Genomic DNA, 26,434 nt, shown 5'->3' with positions numbered 1-26,434 from the left:
TAAGCTTGTGCCAATCCCATATGGTTGGAGCATTCTCGCAAAACACTGTAACCATGACTGGTCTCCCTATGATATTACCTAGTGAGAGTGACTTGACTTGCTAGTGTGTGGTTTGTCTTGTCATGTACACCTAGGTGCCCGATGAGGTTTTTCACTGACATAGTACCACATTGCATATAGGATTGAGTCTTAGTGTATCTGTTGCATAACGCTTGTGTATTGTTCTATATTGGTTGATTTGATGATATGGTGTTTTGACTATTGAGTATGCGAATGTTGTGAAAACGAATGAGACGTGTGGTGAAATAATGTGAGTTATGCTCAAGTAAATTGTATTTTGTTATATAATATTTATACCTATATGTTGTCTTATTTTTATCTATTAGTTTGGAATGTGATAACTCACTCCCTCTATTGTTTGTGTTTGGATTCTGTAATGATCTTGAACTTTGTATTCGGGGGAGCAAATGACTAGGTGAATTACTTTAAGGAACCTTGTGCTGAAGGACGTCGGGACACAATGCTCTGATAGGATGTGACAGTAGGGTATAAGTTGCTATATTAATTGTATGAGGTCTTGGACAACCTTGTTTTGAGCCGAAATGATTTATTAATTATTTGAACAAGTTTTATTATGGTGTTAGAAAAGTGAATGTGAGCCTTTTACCCTTTTGAAAGGCTTGTATTTAAATGTATTTTAAAAACTTTTAATTAAATTTGATATATATATATATATATATATATATCGGGATAGAGGGTGTCACAAATATACCATACATTTCATTATATGGACTACTGCCACATTCATGGGCATTATAGCTCAGGCCTAAAAATCAATACTTGAAAATAAAGAAATTATGTTCCCTTGTCTAACATGAAGATTTAACAGGAGGAAATAACAGTAAATAAAGCCGAAGTCAACATTGAAGATAAAATTTTAGGTGTCATGACAAACACAGACATAAATTTGTGGATATGGTTGTTTGTGCTTTCGTAAAAAGGTCTAGAAGAGAGAAATAAAAAACACAATGCTAAACCCAATTGTGCAGAAGGTGAAGAAAAGCTGCTGGTTTGTTCAAGGCACCTATCTTGTCAAGGTAATCTTCTTCTAGATTCAAGGACAAGGCAATCAGAGACAACATACTTTTTCCATCAGCCCTGGGAAAGATAAGAAGAATATGTAAATTCTAAATTTTATAACAAAAGAAAACATACATATGGATGCTCAGGCTCAGTCAGCATAAAGCACACAAACTCACAATGTAAAGATGCATGAATAAAGTCAGTTAACTTGTCAGCATGTTTAGTTATGCTTTGGAGAAAGAGCATGTGCATGGGAAGCACATGTTTAACAACACAAATGTGAAACAGAAAGTCAGTAACATGAATCATAATGATTTAAGAGAAACAACTTTCTGAGCACAAACAGCCGCTACAGTTCGAGTTCTAAAGTATGAAATGCTCCAATGAGGGGCATGATTAATGTTAATGACCCTACCATTCATTTTGATTGACTCATGTGCCATGATGGTTAGGATAGCAAACCCTTCCCCTCCCAAGCGTGATTCCCTCTCAATTTCTTAAACTCTTCACCACTCTCAGGCTCAACTTTCCTCTTCACTCACTACCAATTTAAATTTTGACTCTACTCTTTCAAACCATATATTAAAATTAAAATATATAAAATCACCTATATATGCACTTGGTGGACAAACAAAACAGGTTGGTTAGAACTGCTTATGGATTGTGAGTGGAAACTGCAACAATACATATGTACAGCTAAACTCATCACTGAGATGTTTTTTTTTTTTAAATCTCATGACGTAACTTCCCTAGTTTTGTGCTTCTACATCACTAATAATGTAGTGGCTGAGGTTACTTCCCACAATATTTTTTAGTGAGATATTTTAGGACCAAATAGTTTCATATTTAGAATTTAATTAATCAATAATTCAAAATATACTTGAGAATGAATAATAATGTCGATAATGTTACATTATTATAATTATTTGATTGATTAATATGATATGGTTGGCGGGTAATTATGTTTCTTAAGCGTATGGGTGTGTGGACAGAGGTTGAATGGCTTGTGTATTAGTAAGAATGCCAATGGAGAAAGGTTAAAGAAAAGTTAGTTTCTTAAATGAATTTTAGAATTTCAAAAGATTAATCCTAATTCTCAACTGAAGATGTCTGTGGCTCATGGTTGGGTAGTGGGAAGGGGTTGAAGTCAAAGAACTTAGTAACAACTAATTATAAACTTAATTATTCTACTTTGTATCAGTGTGTGTAATGTTTATAAAAGTCAATGTTTTTAGTTCTCTTAGAATGTCTGTTTCTGAAAACTAGACCTTAATTATCAGCATGACAATTGTTTGTGTATATAGTTATCTATTCTACTGTTTTTAAATTTCCACAAGTTTGGAAGCCATTTAGGAGTGAGGTAGTCATAAAAGGCTCGAATTGAATAATTTAAAAGAGGTTACAGGTTAAAAGCTAAAAGTTCAGTAAGAGTGTGACCATGGTAACCAAAACAATTAAAAAAATGTACCCCGTGATGTTTGGAGTTAAGAGGTCTCCCATAAATGTCGATTAATTATACGTTCCTTAATTAATTGTTATAGATAACCAATGTAAAATTCATCCTTTGACATAAATACAGTCTATAATTAACGAAACCTATGAGAGGCACAATTCAAGATAGAGATGTTCACTTCAAAATCAGAGTAAGAATTGAATGCAATGCAGAGAAAATAATTCACGTTCCTATGTATGCCTAAAAGAAAAAGAAGAAAAAGAGTACTATGGTTGGGCTAGTGAATGTCTAGAATATGGCATGGGGGAGTATATGTTGTGTCCTCAAAAAAATAGAGACCCAAGAACCACAGACATCTCAATGTTTGAGGTTGCTCAAGCATGTAGCCAAAATTGTCAGTATGAGATTATGGGTATCCATATTGTATTTTGTACCCATGTTAGCTTAAATGCAAGAGCAAGTAACATATTACACCATTTTCTTTATTTCTCTATCATGCCAATAGAAAACCTAGAGAATCCTATTTAAATTGTAGAAGCATGGGTATTTGACAAAGAAATTTAGCATTCATAAGTAGAAAGACTACATGTCTTTTTGGACCAGTGATGTTGATTATAATTTCAGGTATCATCACCATAAACTATAACTAGTACAACATAACTCATTCCAGATGAGGAGATATCTCTAACTTGGTTGTGGGAGGATCCCTAAAAATATTAGGAATGCAGAGGAGAATATTTTGGGGTTAGAATGGCTAGAACTCTCAAACAAAAAGATTATATAAAACATAAAAGTACCTCATTGATGAGTTTGAGAATTTTCAGAAGTTCACTTTTGCACTCCATGCTGCAGGCATCATCATTTGTCTATGAAAGCAAACAAATATGAGAACAAAAGAAAATTAAATGCAAAAGCAGAAGTTTAAACTTGCAGATTGAGAAACAAATTAACCAAAATATAGAAGAGTATGTGTTTCTTCACATTCTAAAAGAGTATCTTCATTCATAGTATATAAATGGTTAAAATAATTAGTTAAAAAAAATGCCACATTCTAAAGAGATAAAAATAACCAAATCATATAAAATCGAGAAGTTTTGAAGATTGAGAACACATGATGATCTTGTTTTCTCAATTGGCAGACTTGAGACATATAAGGATAGCTATACATAATTACACTATTTCATAAAAAAATAAAAAAATACTCTATAGTTAAATCCTAATATTAGTTTGATATAAAAGAGAGGTTGAGGTTGAATACTATATAGTTAAATACTCTATACTGACCTATAATTGTAATTCCAGCATCAGATATCGTTAGACTTTCAATGTGAGTGAAGAAAAAAAGAGGTTGAGGTTAAGTTCTTTAAAAATAGTCAATACCTCAAGCCAGTTTTCCCAATCTGTGCCATATAGATTACTTAAAGTTGGACCAGCTTTAACAACAAACTGTGGAAGTTCTTTAAAAAAATCTGCAATGTTGTTGAATAGAAGATACGTATAACAGTAACTACTAGAACAACCAACAAAATACAAAAGAACATGCTAGCCAAAAACTCTGTAAAATACTTAAGCTTAGCTGCTCTCAATATACAACACAAGCTAAGCCCAAAAATACATATAACAACACAATTTTGTTATATTATTTAATTATTTCATATGGACAGATAAACTTTTCAGAAAAAAATGAAGATTAAGGAAATGGAATTAAAACAATTAACCACCCAAGTGGTTACTTATTAACAACTATAAATATTTGTAACGGATTTAGTAGTTAATTGTTGCTAAATTGTTGGAAGTATTCTCACCAAAATTTCCATTTTTATATGTTCCATACAAATTTGTGGGCTTATCCCCTCACTTGATCCATAATAACTTCCGAGGGAAATTACCAATACGAGATTCATAGTAGCTTTTAAAAAATGAAATTATTTAGCTAATTATCTAGAATTAAACTACAGACAGGAATGAATGAAATAAGCATGGGAATTTTTAGTTCAGAATTTAAATATAAGAGTGAAACTTGAGACCAGTATTCTTACAATAAATGTAATAAGAAATTTTTTAAATTAAAGTAGCTAATAGAAAAGAAATTAACTACAGTCTGTCTTACATCTGCTCATAAAAAATTCAACAAAAAATTACTGACCTTATAATTATAGATTGATTAACTTCATCTGGAAAACAGAGCAAGAGTCAGAGCAAGTTCTTGCTTAAAACAAATGGAAGTGGTCTTAAACTCTAAAGTTTCAACTATAAATGTAAATATAAGGAAATAAAAAGTTACCTCGCATCATTTCCCGGATGGTCGTGTCTGCTATTACAAAAATTACTATCTTAGCTACATTCCAGAAATACATATAACAACTCAATTTTGCCGACAAGGCTACCAACATGATACCAACTACAAGAGCATAAACCTCCTATGATAGAATTTCAGTATAGACATAGAGATCGTGTGAAATACAACTTTCTATGAATCCATTCGGGATATGTTTCTAAAGAAAATAACAAAATAAACAATCACCCAAATAGCAATTTCAAATACATCATAAAGACAAATGTTATTATAAAGCCATGGAGTGCCAGTGATTTGTTCCAAACTTGACAAACTGAAATCATCAAAAATTGATTATGTCAAAACTACTTGAAGGCAAATGAAAACTATACATAAATATTACAGTAGTTCCGAGTAAGCACCACAAAAAAAAGCATATGCTCAGCAAATAAGCATAGCTAAAGTCCATATCATAAGAGCTTATTTTTCATCTATAGGAACTCTAAAGATTAATCAGCCTTGCAAGTTTCAAATCCTCATAAAGAAAAATAAGAGATACCCTATGTCAGGCCCCTAGAACAACTAAAAACAACAATAATTGAATGTCCAATCCAACAATCTAATTTACATCGAAGTGTTAGAATAAATTCTAAAATCCAAACAGAAACCACTATTCAGCTGACCAATAAACTCAGAACAACATTGCATGCAAATTAAAGGTGAAGTCTGCTTACATTTGAAGATCTGGTGCTCATCATGTAGATCTGGTGGTGGTGTTGGTGTTTTCGGTGCGGTGGGTGAAGAAGCGGGTGCGTACGGTTCCCTTGGTGGCAGGGTTGTTGTTGTCAAGCAATCTCGGCGAGCGCGGTGGCAGTGACAAGGGCAGAGAGCGCCCTCTTGGTGCGGTGGATCTAATCGTCACCGACGGGGGTTTGTTTGAGGGTCGTGGCAGCAATCTCGGTGAGGCGTTGAAGATCCTTGAGGACATCGTGGCCAAGGGTGTCGACATTGCAGACCTCGACGACGTGATTGAGAGAGAAGTTCAAAAGATGGAGTGAGGGGAGCCCACGTGAAGGCTAGCTAAGGCACAAGTTGAGTAGTCACCATAAAAACAAAAACTCACGTCATTCAAAGACAGGTTTTGAAAATCACCGTCTTTAAGATGTTTCTTTTATTTACCAAAATACCACCTGTTAAAAAATGACAACAGTTAACAACAGGTTTATCATTCACCGTCTTTGAAATGTTCCTTTTATTTACCAAAATACCATTGGTTAAAAAATAACGACGTGTTTGAGAGGAACGTAGTTGAACTTCAGTCGTTGAAACTACTTATTTTAGTAGTGACACTTCCTTCATTCTACACAATGTGTTAGAAATATGAATGAAAGGAACTTTGCACCCAATCAACTCACCTTTAAACTTGGCAGAGAACAAAAGGGTTCTAGAACACTATTTATAAGTCTCACCTTGAATCCTTTTCTTTTGCAAACAAAAGGACACCATCTGTAAAGAAAATGAGTTAGTTCGGGGCCCTCCTTAATGAGGTGGACATGTTTCCACTTGTCATCCTCCACCTCCTTGTTAATCATCACCCCCAATCTCTCCATACACAACACACAAAAAAAATTTAATAAGAAAAGAAGGTGTCTCCTTATCGCAAGCCTCTCACATGTTGAAAATTCTCCAATCTAAGCCCATTGAACAAGTTTGATATTGCATTAGCGGTTATACCATGCATAATCAAAGATAGTGTGCTACTAGTGTTGAAAAAATAATTTATGGCAAACCGAAAAAATTACTGGCTGAGTCGCGAACAGTGTCGCTTTCTTTAAGACGTTTTGTGGCACTGCCAAAAATTGTGCAAGCAGACTATCAACCACGAAGTCCCCAGGATAAAACAACCCATATCACTGTATAAGATTCCCACTGCACTGAGGGAACCTTTCTAGAATTGCACTCTCTTGTATGACTTGAAAAGTCACTCTGAAAGTCAACCGAAAATATGACTTGAAAAGTCACTCTAATAGCCAACCGAAAATTTAGTGCGACAGAAAGAAAGAGGGAGAAGTTTGCCAGAAATGCATCGGCTGAGATTTGGGAGGGAGAAAGAAAAGTTGAGGAAATGCTTCTCAACTGGGACAAGAAAAAATGAAGAAATGGGCTCTCTATATATAGGGAGTGAAACACTATTCAAGTATTTACCCTGAGCGATGTGGGACTTGAAGCGATACACTATACAAGAGTGTACCTTGAGCAATGTGGGACTTGAAGTTTTTTTTCTTTTTTTTTCAAACTTTCACCCATTGTCTCCTTTGTTCTAACAATCCCCCACTTGAAATTTGAAAAGAATATTTTCGAGGATTTCATAAAATATTGCATAAACAAAGGTGTCATACAACTTGAACCTTTGCATAATGAGTAAGATTCAGATTTTACTAGAGTGACTCGAAGTCTTGAACTCTATCTTCGACATCAAACCACACAAAACATTTTCATAGGTGTATTCGATAAAGCCCGTGCGTTAAAGGTCATGCACGTCTATCTCGGTATAGTGAACGCTTTAGAAATTTTTGCCCAAAATTTCATATGAAGCGGCCCCCACTTCGACATTCACATAGGTGAGTCTATCAAAAGTACTCCTATAGCCTAGGTACTCCACTCAACATAGAGTATAGATCTCATTAAGAATTAAATTTTTTTTCATAACTCATCCTCTTGTTACTTTAGGAATCATGCTGCTTTCACTTATAGCAGCATGTTCATCTCATATCACTTCATAACTTGTTATTACCCATTGAACCTAGTTCTTGGGATCTCCAGTCATTTAGGTCGGGTTACCATCATGAATGATCATCGCAGTAAGGGCAATAGTCCCATTCTTTTAGAAGTGTTATGGACTTTCTCTCTAGCTAATCCTTTCGTCAAAGGATCTGCTAAATTATCATCAGTGCGTACGTGATCCACTCTAACAGCTCCTGTTGAGAGTAATTCTCTAACAGTGTTGTGCTTACGATGTATCTGTCATTTCTTACCATTGTAATAACGGTTCTAAATTTTTGCAATAGCCACGGTACTATCGCAATGGATCAACACAGCTGGTATCGGTGTTTCCCATAAAGGAATCTCTGCAAGTAAGCTTCTTAGCCAACTTGCTTCCTCACTAGCAGTTGCTAGTGCTATCATCTCAGATTCCATAGTTGACTGAGCTAAGATAGTCTGTTTCTTTGACTTCCAAGAAATTGCCCCACCAGCTATTCTAAATATATAGCCGCTGGTTGCTTTGGAATCATCTAAAAGAGTGTTTCAATTTGCATCATTGTATCCTTCAAGTACAGTGGGAAACCTTTTATAATGTAATCCAAGGTTTATGATTCTTTTAAGGTACCTCATTACCCTTTCAATAGTGTGCCAATGCTCCATACTAGGTCTACTGGTAAACCTGCATAATAATCCCACAACATAGGCTATGTCGGGTCTAGTACAATCAGTGGCATACCTAAGGCTACCAATGATCCTTGTGTACTCAGTTTGTCGTATACCTTCACCAGTGTTCTTAAACAGTTTTACACTTGGATCATATGGTGTACTAGCAGGTTTACAATCAAAGTAGTCATATTTCTTTAAGATCTTCTCAATGTAGTGAGATTGATCCAGAGAAATTCCCTCTTTTGACCTGGTAATCTTAACATCAAGGATTACACTTGCTTCTCCAAGGTCTTTCATATCAAAGTTGTTACACAACAATGATTTCACATCGTTCACTACATGAGTATTTGAACCAAATATGAGAAGGTCATCGACATAAAGACATATGATAGTGCAAATGTTATTTACAGATTTGTAGTAAATGCATTTGTCACTTTCATTCACCTTAAACCCATTCGAGACTATTAAGTTATCAAACTTTTCATGCCACTGCTAAGGTGCTTGTTTTAGACCATACAAAGATTTATCTAACTTGCAAACTTTATCTTCTTGTCCATGAATCACAAACCCTTCAGGTTGCTCCATATAGATTCCCTCTTCCAATTCACCATTTAAAAAAAGCAGTTTTAACATCCATTTGGTGTACCACTAGACTGTGAATAGCAGCAAGAGATATTAGCACCCGAATAGATGTTATTCTAGTAACTGGTGAAAAGGTGTCGAAGAAATCCACATTCTCTCTTTGCCTAAAACCCTTGGCTACAAGGCGAGCCTTGTATTTATCCACAGTACCATCAAGTTTTAGTTTCTTTTTCAAGATCCATTTACAACCAAATTGGTTTGCAACCAGGAGGCAAGTCTAGTAAATGCTAGGTCTTGTTAGATTCTAAAGAATCCATCTCATCATTAATGGCTTCTTGCCACAAGTCAGCATCCAAAGAAGACAAAGCTTCTTGGAGGTTTGACGGATCATCCTTTAATGTATAGGCCATATAATCAGGCCCATAGTCTTTAGCAATTCTTGATCTCTTACCTCTTTGAGGCTCTATTTCTGGTTCTGGTTGTGCAAGATTTTCACTACTAATAGCAGGAAGGTGACTGGATGAAGTACCCCCACTATTCCGTAATTCAAAAGGAAATTTATTTTCATAAAAATCAGCATCATTTGACTCTATGATCACTTTTGCGTTTAGTTCATAAAACCTATACGCTTTGCTATTAATAGCATAACCAATGAACACACATTCATAGGCTCTACTTGCGAGTTTAACCCTCTCGGGGTCTGGGATCCTTACATAGGCCAAACATCCCCAAGTTCTCAAATAGGACAAATTTGGTTGTCTTTTCTTTAATATCTCATAGGGAGATGTCTTTCTTTTTGATTTGGGGATTCTATTTAGCACATAAAAAACAGTTAATAAAATTTCGCCCCACCAAAAAGATGTTGCACTAGAACTCAACATAGTAGCTACAACTAATTCTGTAAAAGTTTTGTTCTTTCTTTTAGCTTTACCGTTCATTTTAGGTGAATATGGAGCAGTCGTCTCATGTATGATTCCATGCAAATTATAAAACTCATTAAACAAACTAGAATCATACTTTGTGCCTCTATCACTTTGAAGTTTCTTAATTTTCTTATTGAATTGATTTTCAATTTCTGTTACATATAACTTAAACATGTCAAGCGCTTCACTTTTATTTTTCATAAGATATACATATGTATAATCAGAGCAGTCATGAATAAAAGTGATAAAATATCATTTTCCATTTCTGGTCAACGTTCCATCAAATTCACATATATCAGAATGTATTAAATCCAATGGCTCAGATTCTTTAACTACTGATTTATGTGATTTCTTAGTTATTTTAGATTGATTGCAAAAAACACAATTTTCAAAGTGATTTGAAGATAGCTTTGGAATAAAACCTAAGTTACTCATGTTAGATATGCAACGACTATTTATATGACAAAGTCTAGAATGCCATATATTAAAATCACACAGCATGTAAGAAGAAGGAGAAACTTTATTAATATCAAGATTCAATTTGAACATGCCATCAGTGGCGTACCCTTTCCCTACAAATACCCCATTTTTGGTCAAAGTAAATAAATTTGCACCTATGGTCTGAGTAAACCCAGCCTTGTTTAAAAGAAAACCAGAAACCAGATTCTTTCTCATCTTTGGAGTATACATCACATCTTTGAGGATCAAAGTCTTTCCAGAGGTAAACTTCAGTTCAACATCTCCAGGGAGTCCAAAGAGACTTCTTTGGACTCTCTGATCTTGTCTGCGTGCCTCTTGTATTACACCCTTCTTGTATGACTTGAAAAGTCACTCTGAAAGCCAACCGAAAATATGACTTGAAAAATTACTCTAATAGCCAACCAAAAATATAACTTGAAAAGTCACTAAAATTTAGTGTGACAGAAAGAAAGAGGGAGAAGTTTACCGGAAATGCATCGGCTGAGATTTGGGAGGGAGAAAGAAAAGTTGAGGAAATGTTTCTCAACTGGGACAAGAAAAAATGAAGAAATGGACTCTCTATATATAGGGAGTGAAACACTATTCAAGTGTTTACCTTGAGTGATGTGGGACTTGAAGCGATACACTATACAAGAGTGTACCTTGAGCAATGTGAGACTTAAGTTTTTTTTTTTCTTTTCTTTTTTTCAAACTTTCACCCATTGTCTCCTTTGTTCTAACAACTAGGGAAGCCAAATAAGCTAAGAGTTTGCTTTGGGAACCTCCAATAAACTCTATCATATGCCTTTTCCAAATCCAACTTGAAAATCATGTCCTTTTTTTCTTTTTTCTTTTTAGACTTCTGCATGTGGTGAATAACCAAGACAATGACATTTAACTTCGGCGTCATGCCCTAGGATATAACTACTTTACAAATGACTGATACTATAATCCAACAAGGGCCGGAGACGACTAATCATAACCTTGGAGATTAATTTGTACAACACGTTGCACAAACTAATTTGCCTAAAATTCTTAAAGCTCTGATGAGGATGGTTAGCTTTAGGAATTAGGACCAACACGATATCAACCACTCGAGAAATGCCTTCTTCACAAACTTCCACACATCCTCCCCAACTTCCTTTGAAAAATTCTTGTTATTTAAATTAAATCTAAAATATAATTTATATGCTAAAAATATTTATTTATTACAAATTTTAATCATAATATAATTTATATATTTGAAAGTATTTATTTATTGAAAATTTTAATTTTATAAATCAAACATTTATTTTGTGCAATGCATAAGTTTGAAAGACAAAAAGACCAACAAGTAATTTGTCAACCTCATCTTCGTTCTTTTTCGTGAATAAATCTGTAATAGTTGATTGATGGAAACCTTTTAACAGTAGTTTCATCTTATTCATTAGTCAAATCACTTGTACACTTGTAATTTTTGCTTTTAGAACATCTAATTACTATATTTACTTAGAATACTGCATTTTTCCAAATTCATTTCTCATCAACTTTCACCAAAACCTAGTCTGCATATCATCTCACAAATACACTCCTTACAAGTTCTCTGACTCACTCTAAAGGACAAACCTTAACCCATGCCACCTAATGTCAAGAATATATTCAAATTCTTTACAAGTTAATCATGTCATATATATTTAAGAACACGGGCAAAGTAAAGAGCAAGAAAACCTGTAATCCTGTATCTATAATGGAACGTGAAAGAAGCGAGTTAATAAATAATAATGACGATCGAATCTGAGTTCAATGGAAAATGACAGTTAGCTACATATTTCATTTTTTCTTTCTTTGTAATGGATGTTATTTTTTTAAAATGGTAGTATTAATTTTTTACAAGAAAATTTAATCTAATTATTCTTGATTACTTGATGTGCGCTGTTGAAATAGTTTTAATCAAAATTTGATAATTAAAAATAATTAATTTGATTTTATGATTGTTGGCTTTTCGAAAGCCTTTGTAATGAGTAGAGAAAAATAATTTCAAAATAAATGAGCTTTATCTACCACTCTAATCCAATCTAATGTCTAAACAGCCAAGCTTACGGAAGATTTAAAATTTTAAAAATACTATGTTAACATCTTTTGGGACATTTTTCTAAAAACAACTTTTATTTTCTAGTAAATTTTATTAATCCTATCATATCTCGTAGATTTACCCTTTACTTTCAGAGATCTAAATAAAATTCATCTAATAATATAATATGATAAAAAAATATAAAAAAAACTTGTGCCTTTAGAATATTCTCTTTTTTTATAAAAAAATTCATCTAATAAGTTTTTCTATGCTAATAAGTTTTTATGTTTCAAGCTTAATTTATTAATACAACTTTTTAAGAAAATGTATAAACCAAAGTTGCCACGCGACAGACATATTCAAAGGTTACTAATCCCCATTGAAGACGCGTGGGGAGGTGTTTGGAAAAGGTCTTCATGGGGCAACCCATTCTTGTCTTGGCCTTCTTTGTACATATTCTAGGTTTTATTAATTAATGCCCCCAAACTCTTTTAATTCAAACTATTTCCGCTATCTCCTAAACTTTTGTCCATTTGATTTTGCTTCAACATTGTTTTTCACCTCATACATGCATGTGATGATCAAGAGTATATACTTCAATTGATTGATTAGTGTGTGTAAGTTATTGTAAATTTTGATACTTATCTTCGATGATTCTCATAAATAAATAAAAAAATACATACATATACATATAAACCATGTAAATCTTATATTTGTCTTCGATTTCTATACACAAACTTATTCAAGGTTGGACAAGTCTCCTAACTCTTTCATTCGAAAATTCTATAAGGAATAGAGATTAAAATAAAAATTCTCATATTATGCATTTATCAGATAATAATCATTCATTCATCCTCACACAGTGATATAAACTTTGGTTGCAATTGAACACAGTCAAGCATGTAAATAAGCTGTTTATATAAAAAATTATATGTTTCTAAGTTACAGATTCTTGTACTCATAAATGGTCATAGTTTATGTTTGAAATAAATTTGTATGTCCACGATATAAGTCATCATGTAATCAATTCTAATTTTAATAATAAATTATTATTTTATTTTTATTGTCATATTTCACTATTTGATTAAATGGTGCATTTGATAATGTCCTTGATTAAAATTAAAGACCCGTTATTATAATAGAGATTATGATAATGAGAAACAAGTTTGTTCTAATTTTAATCTAAACCGTTCTTGACCATAGGATTATTGTAAATAGGATATCAATAATTCAGATTGATTAATATATATGTGATAGTATTCATTGGATAAATATTAATAGATCTCATTTATTAATTTACATATATAGATGAGTCACATGTTGATGTCATCATTAAACTGACTCAATTGAAATTTTCTAATGGTTAAAATTTACCATAAACTGTCAATAGAAAATTCTCAAGAAGAGGTATAATAACTTTCTTTGACCTGAGATTGTCATAGTAATTAACAGGTTATTTTGTTGTATTTTGATTCCGGACACCTAATGCTTTAGAGCACTTGTTGAATGGGTATTGGATATGATTAAATACGTGTAGAATTAATGATTAATCAAAAAGGAATCCATCAACTCTTGGTAATGAGTTTGAGCTCTATGAATAAAATTATACCCTAACCAAGAAAATTAAATGAAAGAAGAAATGATTTTCTTAAGTCATTATGAGTTAACTCAAAAGGATTTGACAATAATACTATACTCTAGAGTTAACCCAGAGCTATAAAGATGAAAGAAATTATTACACTACTCTTCTAATGGTTCTTGAAAGTAAAATGTTACTTCATGCTATCCGGACGTTAAGGAGTGTTGCTAGATGCCTATCTTGAATAGTATATTAATTTGATTAATATATTACCGGCTTAGTATTGAACCTACGGGGTCACACACAAACGAGTGTTCTAATCTCTGTCAAAGAAATTATTTTAATATTTGATGATTAATTAAATTAGAGAATTTAATTTGATCAAATGATTAATTGATTTCAAAAAGGTGAAATATTATTATATTGTTGCTAGCACTGAAAATATAAATAATATGAAAGATTTGGTGAAAAAAGAGAAACAAACATGTATGATTTTGTATTTGGAATTTGGATTGAAAATGCGACTAGATACAAGTTTGACTTGGTCAATTATTATTTCAATCTTAATTGTTAAATGGTTAACAATAAAAGGTAACAAGAAATAATATAGCTTAAAAAAGGATACTATCAATAATGATTTTGATTTGATAAGAAATTTGTTATCCTTAGCATGCTATAAATAGAGCCTGATGCTGTATGATTTTTATGCTTCAAGAGCTCATCAACATGTACACTTTTTAATATGTCATCTGTTTATAATATAATTTAAATACAAAATAGATCATTTTATTCCTCAATGTGTGTTTTTTGAACACTTTTTTCCTACAGTTGAAATATATATAACAGTTGAGTAACTTGTACAATTTTTGGAGCTTGAACTAGTTAAAAAACACTTGTGAGTTGTGAGGAGGAAGAACACGAGGACACAAAATAATATTACATCTTGTGACAATTTCATCAAACAACAGGCTTTTCCTACTAGGACAAGGTAATTAGATTTGTTAACATTATCTCTTGGCTGGTTTTCTGTATACTATATAGAATAATATTTTGGATAGAGGAAGAAACTTCTACATAAGTGAGTTGCACCAAAATGTGAAGATTGTAGATTTACTAAAATCATGCAGAGTCAAAAGGAAGCAAAAGTATTTGATGTGTAATAAAAGTATCACAACATGTCAAATGTGGACACCAACAAAATTGTGCCTATGAATCCAACGGGTGTGAAGTGTGAACACTAGTTTCAATGTACTACTCATCACACATCCTCCTTCAGTCTTCAAATACCCTTCTCAACCTACTGCATCTGAAGCTGAGATTTTAGAGCATTTTCTTTTAACAAGTGCAAGTAAGACCGACACACCTGCATTCTCTTGGTTCATGCATTAACAGGCCTTTTCTGCATTGTGTGCTCGCAACTTTACACCATGCTCTACTTATTATAATCATAGGTTTCTTTTCCTTAAGTTAATTATTGAATGTTTCTTGTGTGAGCATCATTTTTGTTAGTCGGATTTGATCTCCTTTATTTTGTAGTTTGTAAGATGAGCATCTTTCTTGGATGTTTTTTTTGCTTTTAAGCATACTTCACTATCTTTGAACCTAAATCTGAGGTTTCTAGTGCAACATTAGGCTCATGTTGTATTGCTACACATTTTGGTACTTGGTAATCTTTGAAATACTGTTGGTGTGTGACCTTACTGCAATTGTTTGATAAGAGATCTTGATAGTGGTTAATTATGTTGTTTGGTTTGATTGTTGAATGAGTGTATCTGAGGTAATATCAACTGAAGCAACACAGTACATGTTAATCTACGGGACACGCAGAGTACACTCGATGAAGGAGTGATTGCTTCTTTGGAGTTAAACAAGGTTGATTATGAAGTGGAAGGAAAGAAGTCACTGCGAGCACGCTATTATTTTGGCATTACATACTTGATGATGAATCTTGTTGCCTGGTTTTTCCGTGACTATGAAATTCTTGATGATTAAGCTTTCTCAGAGGAAAAATAATCCAAAAAACATTTTCTCATGAACTTGGGGATCTTGACAAGTGCAATGATATAATGGCCATTTGTTAGTCATACTTGTTATTGGTTTATTGATACTGTTAAAATTTCTACAGATATCAAAGTTTGTGGAAACGAAGGAAATGATTGTTTTCATTCATTGGGAGTTCTTAGTGTGAGTTTAGGATGCTATGTATATCTTCATTATGAATCATTATATACTGCTACTGTATCTCTGGATATAACCCTTTAAACAAAGCAATTCTTTCAGTAACTTACAAAGTGACAATTTTTATCTTCTGCCAACTTCCTTGAAATGCAAAACAATATATAAATTTGACCTAGCGCAAATTCAAAGGGATCTAAACATGCCATTTTTTTGCACACATATACATACAGACATACATACAATCATGTATACATACATTCACACACACACACACAAATACATACATACATACAAAGATACATATTGGTTACAACTTACAACACTTTTTTAGTCAACTTTTTGAACTGGATTCTAAAAAGAATATGTTAGGATATGGGACGCGGTTATGCCTTTTCTCTATGGAAGGATATGGTAGAAATGTATGATAGAAATGATGGGAGTAGGAAGATGATGAGTTTTCAGAAAATTGACACCTTAACTTGAATTGTGCCTATTAGCTTCTTTACTTACATTTCATGGCTTGCTACAACTTATGCCTTTATATAGGTTACATAGGTGATTTCTACACACTTCTATACTACTTAGTCCTAGAGTCTTCTAGACTCATTTATCATTTACCAGCCATCTCTATAATGTTCTAGGTGCTTCTATGACTTTAGATAATAAAATATTTTTCTACATCCATCAAGAAGTTTCTACACACTACAACATCTCCATAGGTGTAGAACTCTCTAGATAATGGACCACCAATTATACATCTACACTTTTCTAGATTAATCTTCAACACTCCCCCTTAATCTAGAAAAGTCTTGAACTCTAAGCATGTCTCTGAATTTGATGAACTTCTCTGTTGCAATTGGCTTGGTGAAGATGTTTGCCAATTGTTCTTCAGTCTTGCAGAACTCCATTTTGATTTCTCCACGTTCCACGAGCTCTCTGATGAAGTGGTATCTAATCTCAATGTGCTTTGTACGGCTGTGGAATATTGGATTCTTAGTCATTGCAATAGCTAACATATTATCACAATGAATAACTGTTGGAGTCTTAGAGTCTTGTTGTACGTCTTGCAGAATTTTTCTGAGCCATGTCGCTTCACACGCAACGCTTGTTGTAGCCATGTATTCGGCTTCTGCTGATGATAAATCAACTGTTGTTTGCTTCTTTGATGCCCATGATATTGCTTTGTTGCTTAGAAGAAACACATATCCACTTGTGCTTTTTCTATCATCTGTGCTTCCTGCCCAGTCGTTATCTGTATAACCTGTCAAGTTAAAGTCTCTATCTGCCTCGTACAAAATGCCAAAATCCTTTGTGCCTTTGACATATCTTAGGATTCTCTTGGCTGCTGCAAAGTGTGCTTTGCTTGGGTTACTCGTGAATCTAGACACGATGCTAACTGCATGTACGATGTCTGGCTTTGAGTTGGTTAAGTAGATTAGCGAACTGACTAGGCTTTTATAAACTGTTGCATCAACTTTGTTTTGCCCATCATCTTTTGAAAGCTTCTCGTTCATCGCCATAGGTGTGGCAAGTGGTTTGCAATCTTCCATGTTGAACTTCTTTAGTAAGTCATCTGCATATTTTTCTTGCGAGATAAATATTTTTCCAGGTCTTTGCTTGACTTGCATGCCGAGAAAATATCTCATGAGTCCAAGATCGGTCATTTCATACTCTTGCATCATAGCCTTTTTGAATTCTTCCATCATCTGTAAGTTGTTGCCGGTGTAGATTAAATCATCTACTATAGGCACAAAATCAAGAAATGATTACCTTACATCTTCACATATAGTGATGGCTCACATGGACTTTTGAGGAATCTATGCTCGACGAGGTAATTGTCTATTTTGTTGTTCCATGCTCAGGGAGTTTGTTTGAGACCATAAAGCGCCTTTTTCAAGCGATATACTTTGTCTTCTTCTCCTTGAACTTTGTATCCTAGTGGTTGCTCCACGTAGACTTCTTCTTCAATCTCTCCATTTAAGAAAGCTGATTTTACATCTAGCTGGTACACTTGTAGCTTCAACTGTGCAGCTAAGGCTAGTACAGTTTTGATTGTTTCCATGCACACAACGGGAGCAAATGTCTCATTGAAACCAACTCCTGACAGTTGTGAATAGCCTTTAGCGACAAGTCGTGGTTTGTGTTTTTGGATTGTTCCTTCCTCATTATATTTAATTTTGTAAACCCATTTCAGGCCAATGATCTCCTTGTCTTCTGGTTTTTGCATGAGCTCCCATATATGATTTTTCTCTATCATTTTGATTTCCTTGTCCATGGCTTTTCTCTAAACTTCTTCTTTCGATGCTTCCTCAAACATTTGAGGTTCATAGGCAAAAAATCCAGCATTTGCGTACTTTGGATTCGGTTTGTGTGGCCTTCCTGATCTTCGAAGTTGTTGTTGTGGGACTTCTTCTTGCTGGTGTTGTTGGTCATGCTGTGTTGGTGATGGTGGCAGTGTGCACAGGCTTGGATTGGTTACTTCTTGCGTCTCATTGGCTTCAGTACTCCATTGCCAGCTTGCTCCTTCGTCAAAGATGACATCTCTTGAAATGATTAGTTGCTTTGAATCTGGTTTGAATATTCGGTAACCTTTAGATTGGTCACTATAGCCGACAAAGATGCACTTTTCTCCTTTTTCATCGAGCTTTTCTCGATTCTCCTTTAGAATGTGCGATTAAGCAACACATCCAAAAACTTTAAAATAATCAACTGTTGGTTTTTTGTTGAACCATGCTTCATATGACATCATATTTAAGACTACTTTAGTTGGAGAACAGTTGAGGATGTATACTGCTGTGCTAACAGCTTCCACCCATAGATTCTTTGGCAGGTTCTTGTGTTGTAGCATCGATCGAGCCATTTCCACAATGGTTTTGTTTTTCCTTTCAGCGACACCATTCTGTTGTGGAGTGTGACAAACAGTCAGCTCCTTCTTGATACCATGATCATTGCAAAAGTTGATGAATATTTGCCCATTGAATTCTCCCCCACGATCTATTCTCAAGATTTTGAGGGAATGCCCACTTTGCTTTTCCACTAGGGCCTTGAACTCCTTAAAGCAAGTGAATGCATTAGATTTTTGTTGGATGAAGTACACCCACATCATTCGAGTGTAGTCATCAACGAAGAGGAGAAAATATCTTCTTCCACCAAAGCTGGGGGTACTTGATGGTCCCCAGATATCAACATGCACCAATTGAAGTGGAGCTTTAGCTCTCCAAGATGTTTTTGGAAATGGTAACCTGTGCATCTTTTCATAAATGCAGCCTTCACAAACTTTAAGGTTAGATTAAATAAAAGGAAGCCCAAGCACCATATTTTTTTGTTTTAATAATTTAAGGCCATTAAAGTTTAGATGACCATACCTCAAGTGCCACAGTATGGACTCATCCATATTCTCACATTTCAATGCATTGTTTTGCCCAAATGGCATAACTAGAGGAAATACTTTATTAGGAGCCATTTTGTAGAAATAATTTGGCCCTTTCTTTTATAAATGATATTACATTTATCATCATCAAAGATGACTTTATAATTTTTATGAATAAGTTGACCAACACTTAGAAGATTTTGAGTAAGACCTGGCACATAAAAAACATTATGGATATATTTTTGGCTACCATTTTGAGTTTTAAAAGCAATGGTGCATTTTCCTTCAACTGTTTGAACATTTCCATCACCAAGTGTAACTTTGGATTTTATTGTCGCATCTAGTTGCACAAAGCAACTTTTGTTTTTTGTCATGTGGTTTGAACAACCACTATCAACATACCATACATCCATTGATTCTTGAGAAGATAAAGTGGAGTACAAAGTATGATCAAGGGATTCTTTATTTTCTAGAAAATTTGCTTCTTCTTTTTGTCAGTAAAAACAATCTTTTTTGTAGTGTAGGTGCCTTTTGCACTTTTTGCATTTGTACCGACAATCATTTGTATCATGATTATTTTTCTTGCATAATTTGCAATAGGAGCTTGAAGCATTATTACTCCATTACTTTCCGCTCCTTTTACCACGATTAGTAAATGATCCTTCTCTTTTTTGAGGAAATTTACCGTGGTTATTTTTCTTATCTCCATCATTTTTAGAGATATTAATTTTAGATTGGAATGCTTGCTCTAGTGGCTACTCAAATCTTTTCATTCTAGCTTCATGAGCTTCTAAAGAGCTCATTAATTCTACTAGAGTGAGTTTAGATAAATCTTTTGATTCTTCTATGGCAGCCACAATATGATCATATTTTACGGGAACACTTCTTAATATTTTTAGTATTATTTTCTTGTCTTTAATTGTGTCCCCGTAACTTCTAATTTGATTGAAGATATTAGGGCAAATTGTTGTAACCGGTGCAGTTTTGCAAACTTATTCCCCAAATGGGGTTGTTTCAAAACTTATTCCATAGGGGTGCTGTTTTGGCAAGTAAAGATCATGCATGGCGCCAATGGTGGTGGCGCTTTCCGGCAGGCCGTGCCACGTGGCGTTGGTGTCGCCATTCTCGCTGGCGACTTGGCTTTTTCCTATGTGGCATTGGAGTCACCATTCTTGTTGGCGATTTGGCCATGCATGGTGCGTGGCCCCAGTCAAAGTGGCACGTTGCTTTGCCCTAGGGTTGCAGCTAGGTTTGCAGGTTGCAGCTAGGTTTGTAGGTTGCAGGGACGCAGTGGTAGGGTCAGGGACGCAGTGGCAGGTTCAGGGACGCAACAGGTTCAGGGACGCAGTGTTGCAGAGGGGAAGGCGCCATTGGTGCTTGCGCATTGCAGGCGAGAGGCGCCCTTGGTGATTGCGATTTGCTTTCAAAAAAATTTAGCCTTATAAATGGTTCTCCACTCCATTGCTCCGTTACTCCTCATATTTCCACCTTCATCTTGCTTCTTCAGATAGCTTCGTTGCTTTGGTTCTTCGTCCTTCTTTCGTTCATTCCTGTTGCTTCTAACTTCTTGGTAAGTATTTTTTAACTAATAATTTTAAATATTTTTTATGTTATATGTTAAGTTAATTTTAGTTGGTATATTAATATTATTTATGTTAGGTTTGTTGTTCTATATACATATGTTAAGTTAATTAGTATGTTATTATTTGTTTTATATGTATATGTTAAGTTTGTTTAGGTTAGGCGGTAGTTATAAATTTTAAGTAGTAATTTGAAATATTAATATTGTTTGTGTTATATGTATATGCTATAATTTTAGTTAGTATGTTATTATTTGTGTTATAGGATACGTTAGATTTAGTTGATTTGTTAATATTATTTTTTGGAGGTTATTTAAATTTGTATGTTATTATGTGTGTTATATATATGTTACGTTAATTTTAGTTAGTGTGTTATTATTATTTGGTATTTGGTTTAGATTTGTTAGGTTTGTATGGTATTATTTGTTTTATATACGTCAATTTTAGTTAGAATGTTAATATTATTTAGTTGCCTTATTTTAAGTTTTTATTGAAATATATGATATGTGATTAATTTTATATATATATATATATATATATATATATATATATATATATATATATATTAATTGATTTGTATGATATTTTAATTGAAATATATGATACGTTAATTTTTGGTTTCCATGGTAATTTTTCTATTTATTTTAATTGATTTGTATAATATATGGTATTTAATTGAAATTTTGTTAATTGATATATTTTTTTGTCATTTATTTAAATTTATGTATGTATTTTAAATTTTGTTAATTTATCTATGTATTTAAATTTAAATTTTGTTAATTGTAGAGTATTTTAGTTACTATTTTAAGTTTTTCATGTATTTTAATTTATTTGGAGAGTATATTTAAATTTTATTATTCGTATAATATATTTAGTTATTAAAATATATATATTCTGTTATTGATTTCACTCCATTTGGTATATATATTTAATTAATTTTTTGTAAATGTACTTAATATTTTTATATATAATTAATGTATAAATTTTATCGTCAATTTATTGTATTATATTTTATTTTGAAGGATCAATGACATCTTTCTCGTCATGCTCATCAAATATACAAATTAGGTCTGGTCTAATTGATGGTGACGTTTTATGGATGCAACCTAAGCATGTTTCAAAACATGTTTGGAATGAGGAATAAGACAAAAAATTACACATAAGACGAGCTGTCCCCACGTATAAAGGTGAAGAACAAATATCAGAGGAAATTATTCCTCTGCTTCAGCAATCTGGTTTTTACTGGATAATGAAGATGAGATACCTAAAAATAAATGCAGCATTAATGAGTGCCTTGATTGAAAGATGGAGGCCCGAAATACACACGTTTCACTTGAGATGCGGAGAGTGTACGATTACTCTTCAAGATGTGTTAGTTTTATTAGGTCTCTGTATTGAGGGGGCACCATTAATTGGTCCAACAAATCTTGATTGGGCCAATTTATGTGAAGAATTGTTAGGAGTCAGACCACAGGAAGGTGAACTTGAAGGCAGTGTAGTTAAATTAAGTTGGTTGACTCACCATTTTTCACAATTAAATAACCATGACGGTAACGTAGAATAATTACAAAGGTTTACCCGTGCATGGATCCTTAGATTCATAGGAGGTGTCCTCTTTGTTAACAAAAGCAGTAGCAGAGTTTCCCTAAGGTACCTGCAATTTTTACGTGACTTTCAACCGTGCAGCATGTATGCATGGGGACCTACCGTGCTTGCTTATTTATATAGAGAGATGTGTAGCGCCACCGATTACAAAATTAAATCAATCAGAGGTATGTGCATCTTAATCCAAATGTGGGCATGGGAACGATGCACGACTTTGGCTCCAAAGAGGATGCCTCCCGTAATAGAAAATAAACCACTCGGACATAGGTTTGTCGTTTAAAAAATTAGATTTCATTTGAAAATAATTAATAATGTAACGTGTTGACAATGATGATTTCATTTTTTTGTAGGTGGCTGCGACGTGGAAATCAGCATATTGGCAATGATGATCTTAGAGTTTTCCGTCGCAAATTGGATATCATGAAACGACATGAGATAAGAGGATCGTAATGTATTGGTTAAATGAAATGTTAATATGTTATGTTTGACTGAAAATTAACAACTGTGTTGTTATATGCAGTTTGTGTGGGAGCCTTACACAACAACTGTGATGTCAACGTTGCCTCCAATTTGTATGGTTGGAAGTGTAGCGTGGTTTGCGGTGGTGCCACTGATTTGTTTCCATGTTGTTGAATGGCACCAACCCGATAGAGTTTTGCGACAATTTGGAATGCAACAACCTATTCTCGAGTGTCCTTCGCAACCACAGAATCTTCATGGCATAACGCTGAAAGGCAAACAAGATGAAAATTGGGGACAACTGTGGGCCCCACTGATCAGTCAATGGAACAATCGAGCTGAGTTTAGGGTCGACGTTTATCCTTGACAAGAGGGTCTGTTGAGTTTTAACTCCGACTACATGGTGTGGTATAGGAGAAAAACAAAAATGTTACCCGAACAATGCAAACACAACTACATTGGTATTTATCTATTTTTCAATGTTTAAGTTCAAATTATTTTGTTAAGCATCAACATTAATTTCCTGACCCTAATAATTGCAAGCTGAAGTTGTGGAGACTTTACAGTATATGGTGTCACCACAAGGGAGGAACATATGGACAGTTGATGATCTCGTGTCTTACATGGAAAAGTTAACGATTTTATCCAAAGAGCAAGAGAGAATCACTGAGCCTGTGTCACATGGTCCAGCATCAGAGCATCAATTTCCAGCTCAAGAGTTTCACATTCTTCAGTCAAGTGTTGAAACTCGGGGCATAGGCAGATGAAGGCATGGTTGTTGAAGCGGAAGAATATTCCCAACAAATGGTGGAGCATGGTCATGGAATGTATTACACGCCAGCAACATTTTCTCAGTATCCTTCACAAATGTATCGGTATCCTTTTAAAGGTCATCACACTGATACTTCTGCAAGCGAACATTCGTTCAGTGGTGTTGCAGAAATACATCCTCATTTTTCATGGCCGACTATGACTCATTCACAGCAACACGATGCCCCAATTGCAACACCTAACGCCCCATTAGGTATGCAATGGAATGTACCCGGAGCAATACCTTATATGGGTGACTTATTAGGTGTTGATTTGCGTCACCGATTTTCTGTTGAGGTGGACGAAGTAGAAGCGGGGAGACATCGGGGTAGAAGAAATCCGAATCATCAAGCGCGAAGATGAGATCGACCATATGACACATCCTCACGTCATCACGGATATCATAATGAATGATTTTCATGTCTCTGCTTAAATTTGTTGTTGTATGTTTCTCATTTGAATTTGACACTTAATCTATCGTATGGATTTTTGTAAGGTTTACTCATTGATACAGTTTAAATCGCACAAGAAACTATAAAAATAAATTAAGTTAAATAGAAACTAAAATAGACAAACGATAATAACTAATGTTACTAACTAATGATCCACTCCATTTATTTCAACTTCTAAATGTTATTTTATTTTGTTACATGAATCAGCCTGGACTTTTTTCACCTTCTTGTTTGCTCAAATTATAAGGTTCTTCATCAGAAGTACCATAGTCTTCAAAGGTTAGGGTTTAGGGTTTAGGACACTTAAATATAGGGATTAGGGGCTAAGGGTTGCGGGTTAGGGTTAGGGTTTTGGCTGACAGTTAGGGTTTAGGGTTTTGGCTGAGGGTTACGGGTAGGGTTTTGGCTAAGGGTTAGGGGGGTTTGGCTGAGGGTTAGGGTTTTGGGTTAGGGTTGGGGCTTAGGGTGAGGGTTTTGGGTTTAGGGCTATGGTTTTGACTTATGGTTAGGGTTTTGGCATAGGGTTTTGGGTTTTGGGTTAGGGTTTTTGGTAAGGTCATTCCAATATGGCACAAGCCATTAAGAGACTGCTACATTCCAAAATAATACAAGAACAACTCCCACAATTTCATTGAAGACCAAAAACTAAATAAGTAATGTGTAATAAAAAACTAAATACATTCAATAGAACAACAACTCCTATGATTTCATTGAAGACCATAAACTAAATACTTTCAATAGAAATTAAACCAATACAAGTCACTCGTCTAACATACATAAATCAATTAAATGAACAACTCCCACAGTCAGATTGCATTGGACATTGTCGCCTGTTGTGCCCTTCTGCTCCACATCTACTACATTTTTGCCGGTGAAAGTGTCCATGCGTCATTAGAAGGAGGAATTGCCGCTTCATTCCCAAGGGGCCACCATTGTGCGGAGTAAGCTTTTAAGATATGCTCATTTGTGTAAACAACATCTATATATTGGTAGTAGCTCATGCTCACGTAACCACAAGCTGCAATAATGTGTGAACATGGATAGTGAGGCACAAAATACTTTCCGCATTGACAATAATGGCCATTCAAGTTTACTGCCCACTTTTGTCCGCCACGTTGTGTGATAGGATTGAAGGTCTCCTCTACTTCAAACCTGGTCGAGTGGATATCATACACGCGAACGATGTGCGAACAAGCTTGTTCTTAATTTTTTCTAAGTTCTTTAACAAGCTTAGAACAATATACTTGGCCTTCATTTAACTGTCTTTGGGCTTGGCGGCCACGATCAACAAAGTACTTTCGACACCTACTATATGTTGATTTGACCAACGCTGTTATCGGAATGTTGCGACAATCCTTCTAAACCTTATTTTTACATTCTGAGAGGTTCATTGTCATGTGGCCATACCGACGTCCTTCTCTATCATAAGCCATCGTCCATTTCTCCTTTGAAATGCGATCAATCCATGTTGCTATGGCTGGACTTAGTTGACGGAATTTTTCTAAATTTTGATAAAAAATGTGCTTGCAAGGAGTGTAGCCTGCATGAAATTAGTTAGCAACAACAATTTTAACTATATATCAAACTTAAATTAATGTGACCATGATAAATGAAATGTTACCCAATTTCTTCAACATTTCTTTTTGTTTGGCATTATTGAATTTGCGATTGAAGTTGCTTGCTATGTGTCGCACGCAGTAAACATGATAACCATGGGGAGGTTGTCAACCAAGTGTTTCGTTAGCCACAACAGACTTTATACTCGCGTGACGATCAGATATGAGACAAATACCATTTTTATTTGTGATGTGTTCACGCAAGTGTGCCAAAAACCATGACCACGCAGTTAATGTCTCACCTTCGACCACGACGAATGCTAGAGGAAGGACACCACCATTTTCATCTTGTGATGTGGCTATTAAGAGGGTGTCACGGTATTTGCCGTACAAATGTGTGCCATCAACTTGTATGATTGGCTTACAATACTTGAAAGCCTCTTTACATTGACCAAAAGTCCAAAACACTCTATGAAACTGACGGTGTTCGCGACTAACCAAGCTTCACGCCATATTAAAAATATGATCCAGGAGAATGATTTTGCATGTGTGTTAGCCACGACGACAATTTTGCATATGAGTCTTCCCAAT

General features: G+C 34.4%; 1 long non-coding RNA gene across 6 annotated transcripts; it reads right to left on the bottom strand.

The window, feature by feature from the left end:
- Nucleotides 1-827: 827 nt before the first annotated feature.
- LOC114370937 lies at nt 828-5,905 on the bottom strand. 6 transcript variants are annotated; one of them, XR_003657962.1, is made up of 5 exons: nt 5,546-5,905; nt 4,821-4,847; nt 4,683-4,710; nt 3,334-3,402; nt 828-1,158 (listed from the first exon to the last, which is right to left on the bottom strand). It is a non-coding gene; the product is annotated as an uncharacterized LOC114370937 (long non-coding RNA). The 6 variants fall into 6 exon arrangements; XR_003657960.1 differs by having other exon boundaries at nt 4,683-4,850; XR_003657961.1 differs by having other exon boundaries at nt 4,683-4,847.
- Nucleotides 5,906-26,434: the final 20,529 nt, after the last annotated feature.

The sequence above is a fragment of the Glycine soja genome, chromosome 10, assembly GCF_004193775.1.
Source record: "Glycine soja cultivar W05 chromosome 10, ASM419377v2, whole genome shotgun sequence".
Lineage (NCBI taxonomy): Eukaryota > Viridiplantae > Streptophyta > Magnoliopsida > Fabales > Fabaceae > Glycine > Glycine soja.
Note: the sequence above shows the minus strand (reverse complement) of the source record. Positions and strands in the feature narration are given on the sequence as shown.